Genomic DNA, 23,870 nt, shown 5'->3' on the forward strand with positions numbered 1-23,870 from the left:
CCTATTATGAACGAATACAGTGACATGCACCATGAGATATAAATCAGAGGGAGAGGAAGTTCACGTGAGGTAGATGTACAATAGAAGAACCTAGAACTGGAATTCAAAAAGCCATGGGGTGATCAATGACAAAAACACTTCCATGCCTTTGGAATACAGACAACATATTGCATTTGGTCTTTAGCAATAGATAGGTCTCGGAGTGATGTGCTTAGTTTTTAGTTTGGTTGATTTTTGGTATTTATCCTACTTGGTGTTCTAGGACTTGCTTGGATGTGTCGTTTGGTGCCTGAACTAATTTTGGACAATTCTCTGCCTCCTGAAAAACATTAAAAAACTTGGCTTCGTTCTCTTTTTTTTTTTTCTTTTTTTTTCTTCTGGAATTCCAACTATCTGTATCTTGGAGCATCTGATACCAAGAGTGGCTGAAATTTTCTGAGGCTGTCCTGATTTTAGATAACCTCAATTGTTAGTCTGGAAGTACAGCATAGATTTAACTCAATATTTCTCAGTTGCCATTTGAGGGTTTCTGTCAGTTAACTATTATGCAGTGTTGTATATATACAAACCTTAATGTCTGTAAGAGTGAGGGGGGCTTGCTATACACGCAGAATTCTAGGACAGGAACTCTGACTCAGTGAACCAGGGGTGAGGCCAGGAGTATATATACTTATCAAGTATGCTGAATGAGGCTGAGAAAAGTGATCAGAGTATTACACTTACAGAAATATCAGCTCAACAACTCCTTTACTATTTTCTACTTGTGGTACTCTAAGAAGCTCTGTAAGATTAATGGTACTCTGCTTGAATATAAATTTTCTTTTATGTACTTTAAAATAGCCTTTAGTTCAAGAATGAACTGTTCTTTAAACTCTCCTCGAATGGCTGAAATTAAAAGCACTAACAATACCAAGTGTTGACAAGGATGTGGACAATATGAACTATAATGAACTGCTAGTCAAAGTGTAAAGCAGAATAGCTACTCTTAAACTTTCATAGTATCTATTAAGCTAAACATACCTAAGACGTAGAAAGTCCATTCCTGGGTATGGAAATGAGTATTCCTTTCCACCAAAACATGTACAACAATGTTCATATTAGCTTTATTCAAAATAGTTCCAAATTGGAAGTCATCCAATGTCTTTTAGCAATGGAATAGAGAAATTAGAAAATATTCACACAATGAAATATTATTCATCAATAAAAACCACACACTACAGCTATATTTGACAACATGGATAAATCTTGTTGAGAAAATATTAAGTGAAAAAAGCCAGACACAAAGAATTTAAAAAAAAAAAAAAAGAAATCTAATCTATGGTGGTAAATCAGAATTGTGGTTCATTCTGAAGACAGTTGGCTGGGAAGAGGCACAAGGGAGGACAGTAATGACAGAAATATTCCAGAGCAACAAGCTGAGTGAAGTTTACACGTTATTGAGATGTATGTTTACAATTTGTATTCTTTACAGTGTGTAAGTTACACAAGAAAAACAAAAAAGGAAGGAAGGAAGACTACAAAGCTAAGCCACTTTGTTCTAGAACTTGAAAATCTGGAAAACAACTTTGAAAGCCCTTTGGTCCTTGCCACTAATGACTTCAGAGATTTTTCTTTCTTTTTTTTCTTCACAGATTTTTCTTATGTTCTTTTTTACCTATCATTTTCCCAGATTATAAAGCAAGTCTGGATGGAGAAAATCTCCCTTGTTAATAAATATTATCAATGGAAATCATCTGGGCACATAGATAATAAGGAAAATCTTGCTGATTTCTTTTTGGTTTTCTCTCTATGGTCAGTCATAAAAAAAGATTTCCCTGGATAAATACAAGGCTTCAGGAGGCTGGGGAATGTTGGTTTAACTAAGTTACGTAAACTGGATTGAACCAGATTAAGTATTTCCCTCTGACCAGAAAAAGAGAATTACTGAGGAAAAATACACAAGGCTTTCCTTGAAATTCCTGGCTCCAGCATTTCTTATGCAACAATTAGGTTAAAATAAACATTATGCATTCTTAAAATAAATCACAAAGTGATAAACTCAGCAGGGAAAATGTTAAGGTAGAAGAGGGAGGTCAATCTTCTATTTTTGCATTCATTAAACTAGGAAGGACAATACACGGATCAGAATCTCCACTTTATTTTTTACAATTTTTATTATTTTTAAAATAATCAACTAGAAATGTCCTTCTTGCCTCCCTGACAAATGTCACTGGAGGAGCCATGGGGCAGGTCCAAGGTGACTGCTGGCAACAGCTTCCTCTTGCTGCTTCCAAATTACTACTCTCTCCTTTTAAAAGAGATCCTCCTCCTTTGATGTTTGCACCTTCCTCCAATTGCATCTTTACCTCTCTCATTATCATCCGCCTTCTCCTTCACCCACGTCTCCTAAAGGACTATGGCACCTGCATCCCAGACTCAGTTTTTACTTCAAACACTCCTCTCCACATCACAAATCAATCAATTATCCAAGTATTACCCTATTTCAACTACTATTTACTTCAATAGCCACACTTTATAGTTTCTCATCACTGAATTATTTGAGCTCTTAAAGTTTAAACTTCATCACCAACCTCCTCTCTGCTGAGCTGTTCCCTCCCCCAACTATTCCTGTCCTCCAACTTTATGAACACTTAAATTCTTTATACTTTCCTTTCCCCCAAACCTATCAATTCCTTTGTGTATTCGCTGTCACTCCAGTCCTACACTCAACTGCATACCAGACTCCCTTGACACTATCCTCAAATCCCTTGCACCTGTGCTGCAAAAGACTGGTTAATTTCAAAGATCACACCCACCATCTGTCTTCCCAACTTACACATCACCAGAGAGCAGTTTGTGGACTCTTGCCACTACAAGCTAAGTCATGTTCTTCATCCTACCTGGACCCTCATCCCCACATTCAGTGGTTCTTCCTGGGAATCTGTTCTCAACTGCACCACTGTTGTTCCACATTCTCCAGGATCCCAGTCCCCTTATTGGACAACTACTCAACATCACCATCAGAGGGAAGAGTTCTGCTTTGCATGGAAACCTGAGAGTGGCAGAACTCTTTTACTTTTATACTCTACCACCTACCAAGATTGAATAAATCTATGGTGGTGGTCAGAAAATTGGTAGGAGCAGAAGGCGACATTCCACTGGAATAATGGAGCCATTCCGTGTCATGAACTGAGTGAGGTTTACAGGAGTGTCCATGACAGAGGTAGACACATTTTCATCTTCCACCTTCCTCAAAAGGATGATGAAAGCACCAAAATAGTCTATCTTGGTTTTTCCAACTTAATATCTTACAGCAACTCCATTCCACAAAACATCATTCATATTGAATGTGCTTTGCTAACGGCTTTTAGTTTTGAAAGTTCCATTACTTGCTGGGCTAAAATAAAGTCCACTTATTTAATCATCAAGAACTCTCTTATTTCAAGCAAAGATCAAAAGGCCACAGTGGCTCAAAGGAACCCAGGTAGAGATTCTGAGTAACAAACTTAAAAATGTAATCCCAGCATGGTTACTGATGCTCTGTGAGGCCTTCAGTAGGAAATTTCAACCCAATATGCCTTACTTCTTCTACTGTAAAGAAAAGGATATTAATACTAACTCAACTCTGCTAATTGTTGAAGGAAATTAAATGATTTATGAGGCTGTTAGGAAATGTAAAACCCTAGACATCAAGATGAAGTTACAAATAGGAAGGGTGTGAAGGGGAGGAAAAATTGTTAATCTTCACTGATATAGAAACTTAATTTTTCAAAGCGGCCTCCAGTGGGAATGTATTTCATAGGAAAATAAGTTCTCATCTTCCACAATGTTTTGACTAGCTCATGGAGGAGGCGAGTTGTCGAGAACAATGGAGATTTTTGCAATTTCCTTTTTGTTGCAGATACAGCACTATTATTCTAAACTCAACAAATACTGAGTGCCTACTTTGTGTCAGACATTCTTAAAAATTAGTGCAATGTAAAAAAACAACAACAAAAATTAGTGCAACGTATTTATTAAAGGTCCTCTTGTCAGATGCTTTCATCATGGCATGCTTGCACTCCAGGGGGTACATCAGATGTCTTCTGAGGTGTGGTAAGAAAACATCAGGTGACATATTCTTCTTTATTTATTTATAGATTTTATTTATTTATTCATGAGAATACACAGAGAGGAGAGAGAGAGAGAGGCAGAGACACAGGCAGAGGGAGAAGCAGGCTCCATTCAGGGATCACGCCCTGGGCTGAAGGTGGTGCTAAACCGCTGAGCCACCCAGGCTGCCCTATTCTTACTTATTTTTAAATAATTGTCCAAAGTTTTTATTTAAATTCCAGTATAGTTAACATACAGTGTAATACTAGTTTCAGGTGTACAATATAGTGATCAACACTTCCATACAACACCTGGTGCTCATCACAAGCACACTCCTTAATCCCCATCACTTATTCCCCCCATCCTCCCACCCACTTGCTCTCTGGTCACCATCCGTTTGGAATTTAAGAAACAAATGAGCAAAGGAGGGAAGAAAGAGAGAGAGGGGGGCAAACCAAGCAACAGACTCTTAACTATGGAGAACAAACTGATGGTTAACTTATTTTTCATATTAAAAGTTAGTTGGAAGGTCATATTGTAGCTAAAGTATCCCCTAGAGCAAAGTGAGATTCTACAGGCTTGAATGACAGCTGTGCTGCTTCCACTCACTGGTTCCTGATCAGTGCATAGTGGGATGTGTAATATTTACATATATCTGGTTAAATGAACTTGTAGCTTATAACTATTTTAACTAAACTGCCTTACATAAGATATAAGATAAAAAAGTTAACATGATTCTTGAAAACTAATAAAATGGTGAAACTGGCACTTTTTGCTCCAATGCAAAACATTTAATTAGCTGCATTATGAGGTAAAAGCCATAATAATATACCATTCAGACAAGAAAATGGCCCCTGAATTCCAAATTATGGAGATAGACAAATTCAAACATATGTATTTATATTCATTATTGTTAACAGTGAGTGTTGTTTTAAGTATATCTTTCTGCCTTGAAATATGATAATATGTCATCATAATTAGCAAGATATTTACAAATAGTTTATATTTGACTTTACCTGGTCCATTTTAATTTTCTATTTTATAATTAACATAATCTTATTTATAGAGTGTATATGTGAGGGTATTAACACATTCTGAGCATACATGTTCCAAAGTGTTTTTACATTGGGACATGTGCTAAAAAAAACAACAACAACAAAAAAAAAAAACAAAAAACAACAACAACAACAATAAAAAAACTGGAACTATAAGAAAGCAAGATTTGGGGAAATGAAGGTTGAAAGAGAGAGAGCTGTGCTATGTCTAATTGAACAAAGGAATATAGACAGTCCAAGCTCAAGTTCAAACCTTTCTGCAAGCGATATGAAAAACTTCTCAAAAAAAAAAAAAAAAAAAAGAAAGAAAAACTTCTCATACAAAATATTACCTGTGATAATGGTCCCTATGGTAGCCCTAAAATATAGACTTAAATTTTTTAACTCTCCTCTCATTGACAGGCAGGGACTAAACTATGTCCCTTCCTCTTGGATCTGGATGGGTATGTATCTCTTCTGACCAGTAAAAGCCATTAATCGTTTTCTTGGCACCTGGGATGCTTGCTATTCTACAGAGGAAGCTATCTGTCACAACTACCTTAAGATAGCCATGTTAGAGAGGCCACATTTAGGTGAATGGTTCAGGCTGAGTCATATCTTCTGAGCCATATGCATAAGTGACGCCACCTTGTGCCTTCTGAACCACCCTATCTACCAGATGAATACCAGTGAACAACCTCAACTGAGATCAAAAGGTGTAGAACAATCACATAGCAGAGCCTTGCCCAAGTTCCTTAAACAAAATCTCTGATATAATAAAATGGCTTTTTAAGTCCATAAAAAATGTGGGGGTACTTTGTTATATAGCAATAGATAACCCTAAAAGAACCTGTTATCAGAAGTGAAGTGCTAGGATAACAAAGTAAACAAGTGGTTGTGACTTTGAGACTAAGTGGTGGGCAAAAGATAGACTTGAAGGAAGCTCTCAGTGATGGAAGTGAGGAGGATACAGTTGGTAGGTGGAGGAAAGGAAACTGCCCTTGTATGGTAGGGGAAACCTTAGAAACACTGTTGCCTGCAGTATTTTCAAAAACAAACTGCGCTGATGAATTGAAGAAGCCGGCTAAGGAAATTTCCAGCAGAACATCCAAAGTTTCAATTGGTTTCTTTTAACTGTGTTTCAGGAGTTACCAAAATAGGGAGATGAACTAAAAAAGGAAATATGCTGTTTCAAGCAGAATTTAGAGAAAATATAAAGGAGTCTGGACTTGTTTAGTTAAAAAATAAAACTATTTCTCAGCCCCAGTGCCATTTAGCAGAACATTACCAAAGTAAGAAAGTAAAGAAAGGTATAAAAGCAAAGGCCAACACCAGAATGCCATGGGGAAATGTGGTCTCAGAGTAAATATGAACACTGGGTGTGGCTATAAAACCACTTTTTAGTACCTCAAAAGATTCGAGGTGCTGTATCATAGATCATTTTAGTGAAACAAAAGAACCGTAACAACAACAAAAACTCAAGCTTCAGAAAGCTCCTAAGGGTGTGTATTACAGCCTCTCTTTGATAAAGAACTCTTAAGGGCATTGTCCCTCAATAGTCTCAGAGGACCCAGGATAGAAAAAGGCCTATTTCAAAGACTTTTATGCATGTGACTTTGGTCTGATACAATGAATTCTAGTAAGATTCTAGAAAACCCACAAAGCTTTTAAAAGAATTGTATTGGTAGAATATATTGCAGCTTGGACCTGGTCAAGAAAAAGTCAGATAAAGAGTGACCCGCATTCCTCGGAATTCTATGAGCCGGAAACACACTGAGATGATTACCCAGATATAAACACAGGCTATTTCCTTTCTGTGGGAAAGGAAAAAAGACTCAAGGGTAGGATCACAAGTATACAGCACAGGTTGGCAAATTATGGCCTATAAGCCAAATGTAGGTGGCAGCCTGATTTTATGTCTCCAGTTAGCTAAGAATTATTTCACTTTTTTTTTTTTTTTTTTCAGATTTGAGAGAGAGGGACAGAGTGCGCGCGTGTACACACACACGAGTTGGTGGAGACGCAGAGGGAGAGAAAGAATCTCAGGCAGACTCCCCACTGAGCATGAAGCTCAACATGGGGCTCCATTTCATGATCATGAGGATCATGACCTGACCCGAAATCAAGAGCTGGATGCTTAACCAACGGAGTCACCCAGGTGCCCCAAATGTTTGTACATTTTTAAAGGATTGTTAAAAAAAAATACAATTAAACAAAGACTACATATGGCATGTGAAGATTATTAACTATTTGGCCCTTTACAGAAAATGTTTACCTACCTTTACCTGGAAGGTGATGCCAAGAAATATGGAGAATCATTCTCAGGAAGCAATAATGGGCGCTGATCACAAAACTGAGAGTATGGTATACTGAGAGTATAGTATGAAATATAGGTAGGCCTATATCTCATAACTGATAGGGACTTGTGTTTATTGAGGTTAACCATTCCTGTTCTACCATTTTACATTGGAAAGCAGAAAACCAGTTTCTTGTGTTCACTTATTTTCAGATCAAAAGGACCGATACCCACTGAATGGCACTTGAAGCAGGAGTTTCATCTGCACCTGATTTAGATAACAAGATCCTGGATCAGGCACCTGAGCCTGCTATCATAAGGGTACATCTTTGGGTACATGGATCTTATTAGGAGTATGATTCACAACACGGTAAAAATGCATATATAATTTGTTGTTTGCAGAATGAACATGTGGTTTCAAAACATATCTGCAAATTCTTTTATGTTTCCCATAAGGAGATGGGGGTCTGTGTCCCATCTCCTGGAAATTGGGGAGGGCTTGTGTCTGTTCTGACCCACAGAGTAGAATGGAAGCTTACTGCATAAATTCCAAGATTAAGTCAGAAAAGGTCATGTTATTTCTGCCTTGTTCCTTTGGGAGACTTGGTCTAGGAAAAGCCCCTGTCATGTAAGGATTTTGATTACCCTAAGAACTCACCAAGTGGAACAGAGTTCAGCACTCTTGACAGTACAGCTGAGCCTTAAATTCTAGCCAAGATATTAGACACATGAGTGATGTGGTCTTGAACCATCCATGTCAGTCCATCTACCAGCTGAGTACCACTAATGTCATGAGGATGAAAAGAGCTCAGCCAAGCCTTCCTGAGTTCCTGACACACAGATTCTAGGAGGGGTATTATATGTGGCCAATGCTTTAAGCAACTAATATTTGGAGTATTTTATTAAGCAGTAATAAATAACTGGGACAGTTTACTATGTGTATGTAGGACCCTCTATGATGAAGTGGCTCTATGGACTGAGCCATGTGACTTGCTTTGGTCAGTGGAATGTTAATATATGTGACACAAGCAGAAGACTGGAGTTCTCTCCTCTTGGAACCTCCACCATTGCTATGAGAAGAAGATACGCCTGGGCCAGCCTGTTGGCAGGCAAGACACATGGCGGCAGAGGTCCCAGTTGTTCCTGTCATCCTGGTCAAGTCTGTCCTACACTAATGAATAGCCAGCTGGCTCACAGACAAGTGAGTGAGCCCAGCCAAAAGCAGAAGGACCACTCATCAAATCTAGCCCAGATCACCAGGCCATAAACTTGGGAGCTAATGTATTGTTTTACGCCACTCATTTGGAGAGTATATATGTGTGTGGTTATGCACCTTTAGTAGCAATAGATAACACAATGAGAATTTTCATTTCAAGGTATTTCTCCACTAAAAACACATTGTTTCTAATCATACGGTTCTGTGCATTCTTCCTGACACTTGGCATATTCAATCTAGTCTTTTTTCTTCTTACTCCCCTTCCTTCCAGAATGCCCTTTGCCTTCTTTGTGCCTCTCCTAATCCTACATATTCTTAACAGGCTGGCTTAAGTTCGATAACCCTATAATCAATCTTCATCACTCTATTCCACAATAGCGTCACTTCTGGATTCATGCAGAATGCACTTTCTGCACCATCTTCTTGACAATTAATTGTATATTGCTTTGAGATGCTAGTCATTTCTCCCTACCTGTATTTTGAGATACCTGAAGGGTGGGTGATACCTTATATCCTACTCTTCTTACCATCCATCTCAACACCCTACATTCCATAGCCCAGTTTCATGCAAATAGTAGGTGTTAAATAGGAAGTAAAGAACACATCAAAGCTTTTGAAAGGGTCTTGCTAGGCAGAGGCAACAAAATACTTGTTTTGTATAACCATTTCCTATTACAGGTATTCCCCTCGCTTTTCCAAAGTTCCCACTATGCCACTTCACTTTTATGAAAGACCTACATTAGTACCTGGTTTCCCTGACTGTAAGGAATCTGAAGAGGATTTTTGCTTTATGGAAAAAAAAGGCAAAAAGCGAACATGAACATAGCGTTCACTGCTGGTTTTGCAGTAGCCATTATAGAGGCAGCCACACCCTAAGCAGTGACAGTGCCCCTCCCCATTCAAACTCCTTCCTTGAGACCTACACTCAGCATCCAGCCACCAGAGCCTGGATTTGTGTCTGTGCTTTATCTTGATTTATTTTGTGCATCCATTAGGAAGAGGTATTCTAAGGTATCAGAAAGCCTAAAAGAGGTGTTTTTTTGGGTCAAGGAATGCTCAAAAATTTTTCTGTATGAATTAATGGTATTGGTCTTCTCTTTGCACCATTTCAGCTTAGGAAAGGTTTCACTGGAACTTTCTACTTTCAGATAACGGGGGGAAACCTATACTTCAAATTTGAAAGAATAATAGAACTCTTTATGGGAGATAATTGAGCAATTTGGTGGAGGGTCAGAGGGTGGGAGGGAAATGTGCTAAAATCTTGAATGTTTTCAGTGAATCAGAGTCTTTATGGGTAAAAAGGTATCAAACAATTGTTGTCAGGCTTGACTATCTGCCAAATGACTGATCATAATGGCAGAGCTGTATTTCCCAACTTGGAGGTTTTGCAAGTCATTAATAGCCTGTGCAAGATTTACCAGGTGTTTGGTTAAAGCATGCTTACATAAAGAGTTTACAAATATTTATATTTCACAGAAATCCTCCCACTGTATTTAGAGTTAAAACAGAAGAATCATTTTCCTTTAAAAGATTGTATTTCTCATGAAAGGACATTATTTTTCCAAGAATTATAAAGAGAAGTGTTACCTTTTCCTCCAGGGAAATTACCTCTGAGGATGATGGGAAGGCTGAATTAGGACGAATAATCACCTGCCCAAAACCACATTTTAGTGACAATTTACCATATCTGAGTTTTTTTTCTTGGAAAAAAAAAAAAAAGGCAATAGGAAATAACGTTTTAGCATTTGTTGGGAAAAACTAAAATCTTCTTTGTAATTTTCATTTCAACTACAAGAGGAAGCCCACTTATTTTTCCTCTGGCCTTTGCAAAAGAAGACTTCTAATAGGACTTAACCAGTCCTTATATCCAGACATTAAAAATGAGGGTAAATATGCATCCTACACCGAAATAGATTTATGATGAAGGGACAGGGTTTGGAGGTGGGGTGGCATAGTATCTCCTGAGGCCTAGTAGGAGGTGAGAGCAATCTCTTTTGTGTCAACGATAAACTGGCACTGCTTATGTGGCAATATGAAATGGTAGGTTTGAATAACCCTATCCACAAAGAACGTTCTAATGAAAAGTACAATCTTGGCAATATGAAATGGTAGGTTTGAATAACCCTATCCACAAAGAACGTTCTAATGAAAAGTACAATCTAAGACCTAGTTGTCATTGCTTTCGAAATGCCTTAGTGGGGACACTGACTAGACTGAGCACTTCACTTACATACGGTAGGACACCTAACAATGATTAATTCATATCCAAGTACAACTTGACATCATTATTTTAAAGACTGTAGTTGACAGGCTGTCATCTCCCTTCAGGTCAATTAAGAAAGCAAAACTTGGGTATCAAAGGGAGAATCCTATTCAGATTAAATGGATGGATAAGGAAGAAAGTCCAAGTCAAACCTGAGAGGTGAGTATCCTAGTTAGCTTGTGTGAAAGCTCCCCCTTGAGGAGCACACAACAACTGCAAAAACTCAGCTGAAAACTTACATCGCCAGCTCTTGCCCTTCAGAAGAAAAGCCTAAGCATTTTTTTAGAACAAAAAATAAATAAAGAAAAAGAAAATCCTTCACAAATATTTCTGTTAAAGACTATTTTACTATGGGTTTTTTCTCCCCCCCTCCATCCAAGATATTATTTAACTGGTTCCTGTAACATGAAATGAGACACATATAATTAACCATACTGCCACGCTTGTCCTGTCTTTAGCCAGGACTCATCTTCAATCAACTTGAGGAAAAACCATTAAAAAAAAAAAGATAAAAGAAAACTCGTGTAAGAGTTACTTTTTTGTGTGTAGACTGCTACCAATAGTTAGTTGCTTTATGTTCCAAGAATAATGCAAAGGGAAAATAAAACACTTCTTGACCTGAGGTTGTAATTAATTGGAAAAAAATTCGGGTGGGTGAGCACCTGAAGATTCTGCTTTAAGTTCAAGATGAGCATACCCCAGAGTAGACTCTACTGAAGTTTGGAAAGAGGAAGAATGAGGCGGTATTCTAGTCTAGTGTCTTTAGCAACCATTCTCCTCCAGGGTAAACAGGTTCCTTTTCCAAGTATGTTTTAAGAATGAGCTATCTAATCTGCCCACAGAAGTCAAATAAGCAAGCCTCTGGGGCACATTCCACAGGCAGAAGGGTCAATTTACAAGTCTGGATCCGCCCAGGTAGTGCTAGAACTGAGGAGCTGGCTTCAGCCTGACCAACCGTGCCTGAGGCCTTGGACGACGGGAACAGATCTTCCATGAAAGCTGTCTCAATATCCCCATTTATCTAGCATGTCTTTACCCCTCATACTTTAAAGTTTTTGGAGACATTTCCCTCAGTGCAATGAAGAATAGACATCAATGCTCAATGTTATAAAAGGAGAATAGGGTTTTCTTTCTATCAGATCAGGGCAAGTCAGTTCCAATAATAGTTTAATAGTTCCTACTGAAGTGGAATCAAGGAGGAAGTTTGCAATACGTACTGTCCATCTAAGCCACAGGATGATGGCATGAAATGCTGGATATATGGAAAGACAGAAAATGTTGTATGAAGTGGGAAGAGCTTCATGATTATATGAACTATTTAACTATTATTAACCATAATAAGTTAATCAGAACAGGGAATGAATTGAGGACAAGGGGCATTTACTCCCCTCCAACCACCACCTCCACCCCCCCACCCTGCCACCAGGGCATACTACTCAAATTCTGGCAAAGGATAATCAATGATGCTACACTTCTACTTAGTACATCTCCAACATACTCTCAGGAGGCAGCTGAAATCAAGAAAATCTTTAAACATGGGCAAAATCAAATAACAAAGACTAAATTTCATCTAAAATAACTTTGAGCTTGTTGAACTGAATGTTGCAGCTGCGAAAATTCCAGAATGAAGGAATTGTCCTGTGTGAAAAAAAAAAAAAATCAAACCATCTAGTGGTATAGACTTTCATTCATTTGGGCATGATGAGCCCAACCTGTACTACCCGTGATAACAAGCACCAAGATATCACAGGATAACCCTTAAACCCCACTTAACTCTTTCAAGCTTGTCTCCTGCCCCTGTATCTCTGTCCACCTCTGTTTCATCCCTCAAATACTTAACATCTATATTTATTACAAGACTAATATGTGTATAGTATTTGTGATAATACAAAAATATGATTTTCATGATTCCATTAACTTTGTGCATTTTGATTTTTCAAAGTGTTCCCAGATTATTAAAAGGTTTTTTTCATTTGACCTATCTTGGGGGAAAAAAGCAAATAAAAGTTTCTAAATTTCACCTTTTTCTTTTCGGATTTTTTTTTTTATATGGAGCTAAGCAGAATTAGCTTAAAGAAAAGAGATGAATATATCTGCTTGTACTAAAGAAGATGCAGTTATCCAGAAGGGACACATAGTGAATTCCTTCTTGAAAGAAGGAGCCCAACTTCCTTCTCAACCTTTTTTGTGTGCCCATTCCGGTAGTGTTGGCCACTTAGTGATTGCTCAGCAAATGTTTAGTGAGTAAATTAACGAGCACTAATATAAAGATAATTGAACAATTAGTAGGTAATGAATGATCTGCAAATTAGCAATTTATAATAAATTACAAATTATTTAATCCGTAAATAATTAAACTTCAAACGAGATAATGATAAATATTCAGTAAGTAAACAAATTACTGGAATGAAAAAGGAAGATTGTACTAAAAAACCCGAGGCCCAAACTACAGAATATTTGCAAGGAAAAAGAAAGGGTATTTTTTTTCAGATACTATAAGCTGTAAATGGGCACTGAGACAAAATTAGATACACTGTGAGGTGGGCAAGTCACTGTGCCATCTTGCATCGTCACCTGTTTTTAACAAAGATGTCTTTAGCAGTCAACTGCTTGATGCCCAATAGAATCTTACTGCTGAAACATACTTGAGAGGTGTTTTATTCAAACTCCACCATTTTGCAGATAAGAAATCTGCACCCCATTTCATATGTGCAACCTGCCCAAGTTTATTTGGCTAGTACACCACTGGCCTTCTTTCCAATTGGTTCTTTCTTCTGTCCTGCCTGCCATTAACTTAATCCCCATTTCTCCAGTGACTGCCATGTGTCATTTCTCTGCACTAGTCCAATTTTTGTGAATTGAAAGGTAGTGGGTTGCAAATAAATGAGGGTATATTTGTCACACTTATTTTTTTAAACTATGAAGTTTCAAAGATAGGTACTACACTATTGATTACACCTTGGTGACCTGGTTTTAACCATAGCAGGGGTTGCAACAATTGTTTCTATTGATGCTGCTTCAAGGAAGTAGAGTAGTCCTGTTTGCAGATTCAGTGTATTTCTTAGTCTTTTTGAATGTACTAAGAAAAATCCAACTCAAGTGTGTGCAGTCAGAGGTGATAAAGAGGGAGGGATACAGACTACAAAAACTTCTAAAAGCCAGCCAGCCAGTTTCTTAAATAAAAAGCAGAAAGAAAAAAAAATGAAAAAGGAGAGTTTTCCAGCCAGGAAACAGGCTTTTGCCATTATAGCATCCAACATATGATCAAAGAGAAAACATCAGTAAAACATATGTTTTTCCATAGTTTCTAGTCCATCTGTCCCTGACATTTTGCTAATTATCTCAAAAATGGGTTTTGGTATAATTTTCCTTTCCCTTCTATTTCTAGTTAAAGGTAACAATATCTCTTGGTGAATAACAGCTTCATTATTAAACGTTCTTGAACAACCATGCTTGGCATATACACACACCACTGTGGAGTTCTGAATCTCCTAAGACAATCTTCTCCTTGGTGTCAAAAATCGTCCTTTACAGTCGGCGTGTTCTATAGCATAGAACAACATAGCACGTTCTGTAACAGAGAAATATGACCATACCGAGCACGTAACAAGGGCAAAATGATGGGAGTAAAGAAGGCAAAACTTGCCTTGGACTGGAGCAAAAAATGCAGCCTGAGGTGTCAGGAGCTGAGTACTGCCATCTACTGGCCACGACGTCTGGGTCAATTTTCTTCACTTTCCTGAGCTTTATTTTTATTTTTATTTTTTTTCCTGAGCTTTAGATTCCTCATCTGAAGAGAGACTCACACTTAGATCAACAGGGTTCTGAAGATAATGTATTGGAAATATCACTCTATACATTTCAGGTGTGATATGAATGTTACTGGGAAAATTTCTTACAAGTGAAACAACCTGAGATTCTAGGGATATCCGCAGAATAGTTAACAATGTGAATGCAGGAAATTGCTTAGAGAAACAAAGTGGCTCCCTGTTTACGTTCTATAGCAGTACTTTTTGCCAGTACCCAGTCATCGCTGTATCCTTTGCCCTGTAGCCTTCTACATTTGTTGGGAGAGAGGCTAGTCTTTGACTTGAACTTCATGGGAGCATATTTTGCAAAAACAGAGGTAACTATCTTGTGCCCCTTTTTCTATGTGCTCAACTGAACATCTCTGTGAATGTACTGCCAAATGGCAGATGTGAGGCTAAGATCTTTCTGGAATGACTACAGCAATCCCATCTTTTCCCCTCTAGATATACTCACCGTCCTCTGAAAGATTTATAAAGAAGGACACTGTGGCAACATGCGACCTTTCGAAACTGCTCGCACTATGTTCTCTTCCTAGAAGGAATTCTAATGTCCTCTTTGCCTTGTGCTGCCTGCCGCGTACCAATCACGGGGGAAAGACACTGAAAATTTAATGAATTTAAGAAAAGCTGTGCAAGCTTCTCTTTTGGAGGAGCCTTGGGGAAGAGGGAAGCAGACATAAAGAAAACATTCAAAGAAATTACACTGTCCCCAAGGGTGGCATCTATAGAGGACAGTGACAGGGATTTGGAGATGTATTATTTTTCTAGTGCTCATTTACCTACCGGGCTGGTTTCACTACTGCTACTGGCCATAACCAGGGCAAAGGTGCAAGGATAAGATCAATATCAGAGGTAAAAATACTAGAAAAAGAAAACTGTGATTCCACCACACAAGTAAGAGTATAGGAGGGACATAGCCAGGGAAGGGAGGGTGGGTGTTAAAAAGAGAAGCATGTGGAACCAGAAACACACTTCATCTGAAAAGCATAAGTACATACATCTGGATAATAACAGCCAAAGAAAATATTTTCCATTTAGCTAATAAAGAAATGTATTTGCCATATATTTTTAAGTAGAAAAGAGAAAATATATTTGGGTATAGGGAGGAAGAAGTTGGGATGGGATCTACAAACCATAGCCTCTGGGTCAAATCTATCCTGCTGCCCATTTTTATAAATAAAGTTTTATTGGAACACAGCCACCTCATTCATTTACATACACGGTTGGAATCCAGTAGTTAAGACAAAGACCACATGGCCTGCAAAGCCAAATGGCACTATGTGGTCCTTTATAAAAAAAGGTTGCCAACTCTGGGCTAGAAGAATCCACTGCACAATTTTAGCTGTGTCAGCCTGAGGAAGTCATAACCTCTGTGTCTCAGCTTCCCCATATATGAAGTAAAGGGTAATGCATCTTGGAGTTTTCTTGAGGATTAAATGAGTTAATGTAAAAAAACACTATTTACTGTTGTGCCTGGCACATTAGGAAACGGTCAAAAACATTCTACTTACTACCTACTTCCTTATAAACCAGATACATTATTCCACTTATTAGGTTAAACCTAATGAAACTGCCACTTTGTTGGTGAAAATTGGTCAGTATTGGCAATTTTATATGGCTCAATGTAACCATATGTCACCACTCACTGTTTTCATTTCTCCCATGTAAATTGTAATCTCTGAGAGAGTGTCAATGTCATTAAGGCAGTTTGGGGTTAGCTAATTTGCCATGAATAGCTGAGAAAAAAAAAAAAAATCTAACACTGTTGTACCCAAATCCAGACAATATGGATGTCTGAAACAATAATGCTGTATTTGTATTATGCTTTGTTACTTTGAAACACTAGCAAATTAGCACTAAATGTATGTATGGTGTGACAGGTTCTGTGTTCCTGTCCTGCTGCCACAAATAGAAGCTTTTCAGATAAAAGATCTTCTTCCCATCCTCCAAAATAACACTTGTCTCTTGAATTTCAGCAGGCCCAGCAAGCTTCCACAACACTGTGACAATCACTCTTGGCACTGAGCAGAAATCCAGACACAGCCTGCCACAACATCTGTGGGAAGACCTGCTTGAAGGGAAGATGGGACTCTGGATCCTACAAAACTTCAAGAGTCTGTCATTCAAGTGCACTTAAAGATGGCATTTTGAGGCTTAGTACAGATCCAACATAGGAGTTCTTAAAAAAAAAAAAAAATCAAATGGGGCTCCTCCAAGAATGAGACAGGAAGACTTGAACATCAATGGAACATAATTATGAGAAGCTGCAGATAGAAAAGTATAGGATGAGCTTCATGAAGAGGAGGCAAATCAGGAAACTGAAAGACTAATCAAGTATTCTTATCAACGGAAATGGAGAAGGGCTTTAAGTTCAGTACTAAGCCTATCAAAGGAAGAACAAACTCAATTTAATCCAATCAACACTTATTAAATGCCTATTTTACGCCAGGCACTGGGTTAGCACAGCTAGAAATAGTAAGATAAACCAGATGCTATTTCTACCCTACAGGAGTTTCTGGGCTGGTTGGTGGAAGGAAGATAAATATGTAACCAAATAATGTTAATATAATGTGATCAGTGTTCTAAATACTAACAACAATAGCGGTTATACATGCACAGCAAAAAATGTAAAGGAAATACAGATGGAAAAATTAAGTTTGCTTGGAAAGGCCCAGGGAGGGTAGGGAAGAGAAATAATTGGAGGTGGACCTCACAAATTACTCACAGTTCAGTAGGCAGACAGTGGGGGCAAGAAGGAGAGTGGTCTGCTACAGTTTCGGGATAGGATGGACACAAGGAATGGCTGCAAAACAAGCTGAGGAATGTTTATGAAAAGTCTCATACGCTCAGCTTAAGAATCTGGATTTTATCCAGGAGGCATTTAGTCTTTTTAAGAGATCTGGTCAAGTCTGATTTAAAGAGACAAAAGGAAAGATGCTTTCCCAGAGAGCCATGAAGTAGGGTCATAGGAGACTGGGCAGAGACTAAGAAAATCTAGACCACAGGGAGTGCAGAAGGAGTAGCAAGGAGGGGACATACTGGGGAGAGCAGGCCTTCAAACTGGAATGTAAAAGTGGGAGCAGAAACTCTGAAGACTCAGACGAAAAAGAGAGATGAACAGAATTCTGGCGTGGAAGGAGGGAGGGTCACACAGGCAGAGAGAAGAGCAAGGTTAGGAGATCGGCCTTGGGAGAGATAATATCTCTTCCTCAGAGACATAAAAGAAACCAATAAGAAGGGAGTAAAAATAGAGGTAATACTGCAGGGAGGAATTTAAGAAGATTTATCACCATTGGTGCCTCCTCAGAAATGAAAGGGGAAAGGGATGGGGCTCTGTGGAAAAGGAGCTGGGTGGGAACCACCGTTGGAGGCTGGGAAAATGGAAAAGCCACAGATCCATAAAAGTGATAATCCAACAGATCCTGACCCAGGATCCACTTGGGCTAACAGCTCACACATTGCTGATCTCTCTCATGCACACATTCCATTTTTTCCAAGAGTAGGTATTCTGAGCTTGTCAGTTCATTCATCATTGGTGATGCTATTATCTCTGATAGGTGGTGAATGACATCCAAAAGAGGAAAATTTAGTTTCCTTAGTCTGACACTCAGAGCCTCTTCTAATGTAGCCCTCAGTCTACTCTCTGATCTATCTCCACCTCCATCACTTACTACTCTTCAGGTTCAGAAACCCAAATGCTTTCAGGCTCAGGCACATAACCCCAGTGTGAGAAGAGGCAGGGTCTGATACAATAGGGGGTGGTGAGGTCTGTGGATTAAAAGCTGTTACATTTTCTTGCTCTCTAGGGTCAAACAAAATACATAAATACAACTTGGTATTTCAAGGACTTTCTCTTTTAAATTACTACATGGGACAAATCCAGCCTCCTCCAAGAAGACTTCCCAATCAATCAGACTCCTATATAGGAGTTCCTTCTCAAGTCTCCTTTGGTGCTTACCCGCATTTTCTTTTTCATCACTCACTTGTACTTAAAAGATGCTATCTTTCATTGCACAGAGGTCAGGATGCGAGCTTTGGATTCAGATGGCCCTGGGTTAAAACCCTGACTTTGCCATTTTTAGGTTTCAAGGCCATAAACAAGAGACTTTTGTTTTATAAGAATCACTTTCCCCATTTGTAAATTGGAAATAATAATAATAGTATCATATAGGGTTATTGTGACAATAAAATTAAATAATGTATGCACAGTACTTACTGGAGTGCTCAGCATGCAAACACTCAAATATTTTTTTAAAATATGAGTTTTCTGCAACCATATATTAAACAATGAAACAAAACTATACACACATGCATTTATATAATTCTTTCCCATTTGAAAAGTGATTTCTACACTCCCCTTTGCTTCTTATAAACCTATGTATGGAGTCCATACAATCACAGATCAATAATAATAACTAGTAGCAACCTTGTAAGATACATTTTATTTTTGAGAAAGGGAAACCGAGACTCAGGGAGGTGAAATACACTTTGCCAAGGCCACACACAGTGAATAATCAGTGGAAGGGATTCTATCATGGGTTTCCACGGGCCAGGCTTTTTCTGACCTTTTGCAACTATCAGAGATAGGAAGTGTGTCAAGAGCAATTAAACACTTAACAGTCACATTACCCCAAGGTTAAGATGGAAATTGAAAAATACATTTAATGAGACTCTGAATGAGGAAGATGAGAGTCCAAACACAATGGCCGAGAATGATCCTGGCCAAGACCTCTTGAGGACAACTGTATTTCATCAAGACAGTGCCACAGAATCTTAAATATAACCAATCACATGTGTGTGGACTTCCATTTCTTCCATTAACAAATATGGCACCACATCACCATAAGTGATGCCATCTGAAGGAAGTGAGCCATTGTTCCACAGAGCACAATGCCTCTAAAGGGCATGATTCCCAATCTCCCCACTGAGTGTCATGACAGAGGTTCTGTCCAAGCACCCTGGAGCCCTGAAGGATAAGAAATTTGACTTGACAGGATGAGTACACAGTATGTTCATTTTCAAACAGGGATCGGGAGCAAAACCAAGGGAAAAAGATCTCGAATTCTGCAATCTGTCTTTAGTAAACTACATTAAAAAAAAAAAAAGTAAAAAACAAGATGGAGGTAAAGTCATCGATAAAAAAGGAATGAAATAGACACAGAGGCTAAAAAGTGGACTTATCCAAAAAGATCATGTTTTATGAACTTCGTTTCTCTGACAGAGCAAAAAATTCAGTATTCAAAGTGAGCAGCAAAAGAAGCTGGATTTTTGGTTATATGTGACAGTCTCATAGGAAATTAGGTGGAATTAGGAGGGGAAAAAAGGAGGAAAAACTGGATCTGGTTGAAAAAAAGAATGAGACTTGAGTTTCTGGCTATAAAGCCTTCTGGAATTTGGAGTGGGAAAATAAGTGGAGTGGTGTGCTTTAAAAAAATAAAAGGGAATACCTTGTCCATGTCTGGCTCCACTTTTATCTGTGAGGCAACCTGCTGGACTCTTCCTAAGAATGGTCTCCTATTCTCCCATAGTAATGTGATAATGAGAAGTAACAGTTACTGAGCCCCTACAATGTGTCAGACACTGTTTTAAGTATTTTCTAGGTGTTAACTTCTCTCACCTGCCAACAAACCTGTGTGCTAGGTCTTGCTGATGTGAAGTGCTCAGCAACTGTGCTTACCTGGACGTACCCACCACACTCTGAGCCATGCTTCCTCCTATCTGTAACAGCTTGCAAGATGAGCCTCATGCATACACAAAGCCTCCAAGACACAACAGGTATGATTAAAGATCTCGGGGGTTTTCTAAAGCAGGACTGTCTCATTAGTTACAACTTGATAAGAACACCTGGCTGGCACTGGCATTTCTAAGGTCTCAGAAGCCTTTGGTTTGGGTCTGCTAACAGGTGCTGACCGGGAGAACGAGAAGGATATCTGGCAGGCAAGGGGAGTGCTGGGTAAGGGTGCAGAAAGCTAGCTCCTGACCCCAGCCCTGCATTCCCAGGCCGTGATATGTAGGCAAACCTTTCAAGTCTTATTTCCCAAACTACAGAATCTATAAAAGCAGTGAAGAGTAGGGGTAGATCATCCAAGAAAAAACTGAATCAGGTAGCAAGTAAAAATCCTCACCCTTGTAAGAGTATTCTTGATTATTTAAGTCTACACAATTGGTTAAAAAAAAATCATTCTAGTTCTTTGATGTATGAAACAAATAGTTCATTTGGTGACAAACTCCCTTATCTTTTCAAGTGTAATATTAAATCAATGTTGTATTTAGAATATCAATTAATGTCCCCTTAAGAGCAGTAGTTTCCTTACACAAGCCTATAAAGTGGCACTGTTCTGTGATGAAAATGAGAGAAATATTTTTCTTAATGTAAAATTTATCATATTTTTTAAATGAGATTTTGTGTGTTAAGATTGCTTTGGTTTATAAAATGTGGTGAGGGTAATTTTTAATTTAAAAGTATGAATGAGTAAAATACTAAGGTGGCAACTATATGCTATTGCAAAAATATCTTCTGAAATTTAACTCATCTGTGAAATCCAAAAGCCTTGGATGCATGAGTGTAGCTCAGACAAGCAGAATCGCAGTAAGACAAGAAAGCTGTTCTTTTTGTCAGCTGTCATCTTCCACCAATTGGTAAAACCATACCTTTCATTACAAGAATGTTCTGCTATCTTCAGGTTATCCTTTGAGTGAAAAATGCATAAAGTGGATTTTCAAACTCAATTTCTTTATATATAACATATATATTTTCTTCTAGTTACATATATTTGTTATGCTATATTAGATTGCATACATTAGATTTATAATAGAGTTGAATATAAAACCACTCTACCTATCTTCATCTTTTTTCTTTTTTTTAAAGATTTATATATTTGAGAGCATATTATGAATATGCATACACAGGGTTGGGGGAGGGGGAGAGGGCGAATCTCAAGCAGACTCCCCCACTGAGTGCAGAGCCTAATGTCAGCCTCCATCTCACAACCCTGCGATCATGACCTGAGCCAAAACAGGATCGGATGCTTAATGGACTGAGCCACCTAGGTGCCCCTCCCCATCATCCTGAGTACAAATGATCCTACACAGCCCGTATGGAAAGACACAGGATGACATTTTCATCTTTTCCTTTTAAAAACACTTTGCCATTTTAGAAAATTTGGAAAGCACACAAGTCTCCAAAAACCAACTATGAGATATAATTTACATACAACACATTTCACACATTTGAGGTGCCAAGTAGATAACTTCTGACAAAGATATAAACCATTTTCATTGCCACAGAAAGTTCCCTTGGTCCTCTTTACCATCTCTCCTCCACATCTCAATTCAAGCAACCACTGATTTGACTGCCATCACTATCAATCACTATGTGGAATATAAGAAACAGCACAGAGGATCATAGGGGAAGGGAGGGGAAACTGAATGGGAAGTCATCAGAGAGGGAGAAAAACCGTGAGAGAACCTTAACTACAGGAAACAAACTGAGGGTTGCTGGAGGGGAGGCGAGTGGGGGGATAGAGTAATTGGGTGACAGGCATTAAGGAGAGCACATGATGGGATGAGCACAGAGTGTTATATGCAACTGATAAATCATTGCACACTACATCTGAAATGAAGTATGTAGTTTATGTTGGCTAACTGAATTAAAAAAAAAGAATTTCCATACGACTGAATCACACTGTATATACTCTGACTTTTCACTCAGCACAACTTGAGATTCTTTCCTGTTGCATGTGTCAGTAGTTGGTTCCTTTTTATTGTTGAATAGTGCTTTTGGTAGAAATATAGCACAGTTTGTTTATCCATGCTACTCTGGAGGGACCTAAGGATTGTTTAGAATTTTTGCCTGAGTAACACTCCTTTGGATATTAGTGGACGGGAATTTTTATGAATATATGTTTCCAATTCCCTTGTGTAAATACCCCAGAGCAGAATTGCAGGATCATTTAATAATTGTGTGATTAACCACATAAAAACTTTACAGTTTTTGAATCAGGTGGCATCACATTATACCCAATAACAATGTATGAGACATCTAGTTGCTACACATATTCAGCAACCCAACAACAGTCCACTGGGATGAAGGAAAGGATTGGAGCTGGCAGCAACAATCTGCCCTAGGGGCAGCATCAAGGGCTTTTTGAGGCAAAGGTCTCTCAGTTGGGAACCTAAACAGGATCTGTGGGTGGGTTTCAGTTAAACTACAGCAAAACTTTCTAATACTTAAATTTTTCGCCTATTAATGTGAAAAATCCTACAACAGGGCTTACCCTGGGTAACAATTTTTCTGAAGACCTAAATGACAATCTCTAAAAAGAAATGAAGCTGACAGTCTGATCTCCATTTATACTTTTCATTCAAAACAGTTTTTTTTTTTAATTGACCTCATCAAACCTAGGATGACATCTACAGCCCTTTCTGATATTTAGAAGTCTATTATCCTGAGTCATCAAGACAATTGAATGGAGCACCCCTGGTTTAAGAAAGTTGAGGAGTGTAAAGGTGATATTAGTAAGCTTTTTATTCAAAGGTGTTAAAAAACAATAAATGCTGTTATTGGAAAATTAACTTCTGGAAAATAGGCCCTGATGATGTCAGAAACTTTACTATGCAGATACATATGGCTTGAGGTTCAATAAAAAATGTAGAGCAGTTTATACAAAAGAGAAATGTAACAAAACACAAAACACAAAGACATAGAAAAGGAAAACACGGTATTCAGAAGGAAACCAATAATGAAAAGAAAATGTAGAGATGAAGTGCTGCGGTACTTACATATGCTCAAGTTTTACTTGGCTACACTGGACTCTAATAAGTAGTATACTCACAAGTAGATGACCTAAAGTAACTATTCCACTTCTTTTGATACTTGTTGACCACACACCCCACTGGTCTCTATGGGTAACTTATGTTAACTTATTATGTCTTTATTATAGACAAGGAAGACAATAGCAGAAGGGTAAAGAGGTAGAAGAGCTCAGAGAAAGCAGCACAGAAGGGAATACTGTTAGCAAACACACAGAACCACAATCCAGAGGTCCGATAAAGATAGAGGTTTCCACTTTATTCAACAGCATAAGCAGAACTGACAAATCCCAGGGTGCTACATCTCAGTAGAATATTTTAAAAAGGGGAATGAGGTACGGAGGGTGGTTGGAGCACAAAAAGAACCAGA

At 38.4% G+C, this 23,870-nt stretch overlaps 1 protein-coding gene across 8 annotated transcripts in view; it reads right to left on the reverse strand.

Moving 5' to 3' along the window:
- SAMD12 (sterile alpha motif domain containing 12) overlaps positions 1 to 23,870 on the reverse strand; it is a 377,648-nt gene that overhangs the window by 187,723 nt on the left and 166,055 nt on the right. The window lies entirely within an intron of this gene.

This window comes from Canis lupus, chromosome 13 (genome assembly GCF_011100685.1).
Source record: "Canis lupus familiaris isolate Mischka breed German Shepherd chromosome 13, alternate assembly UU_Cfam_GSD_1.0, whole genome shotgun sequence".
In the NCBI taxonomy this organism is placed as follows: Eukaryota; Metazoa; Chordata; class Mammalia; order Carnivora; family Canidae; genus Canis; species Canis lupus.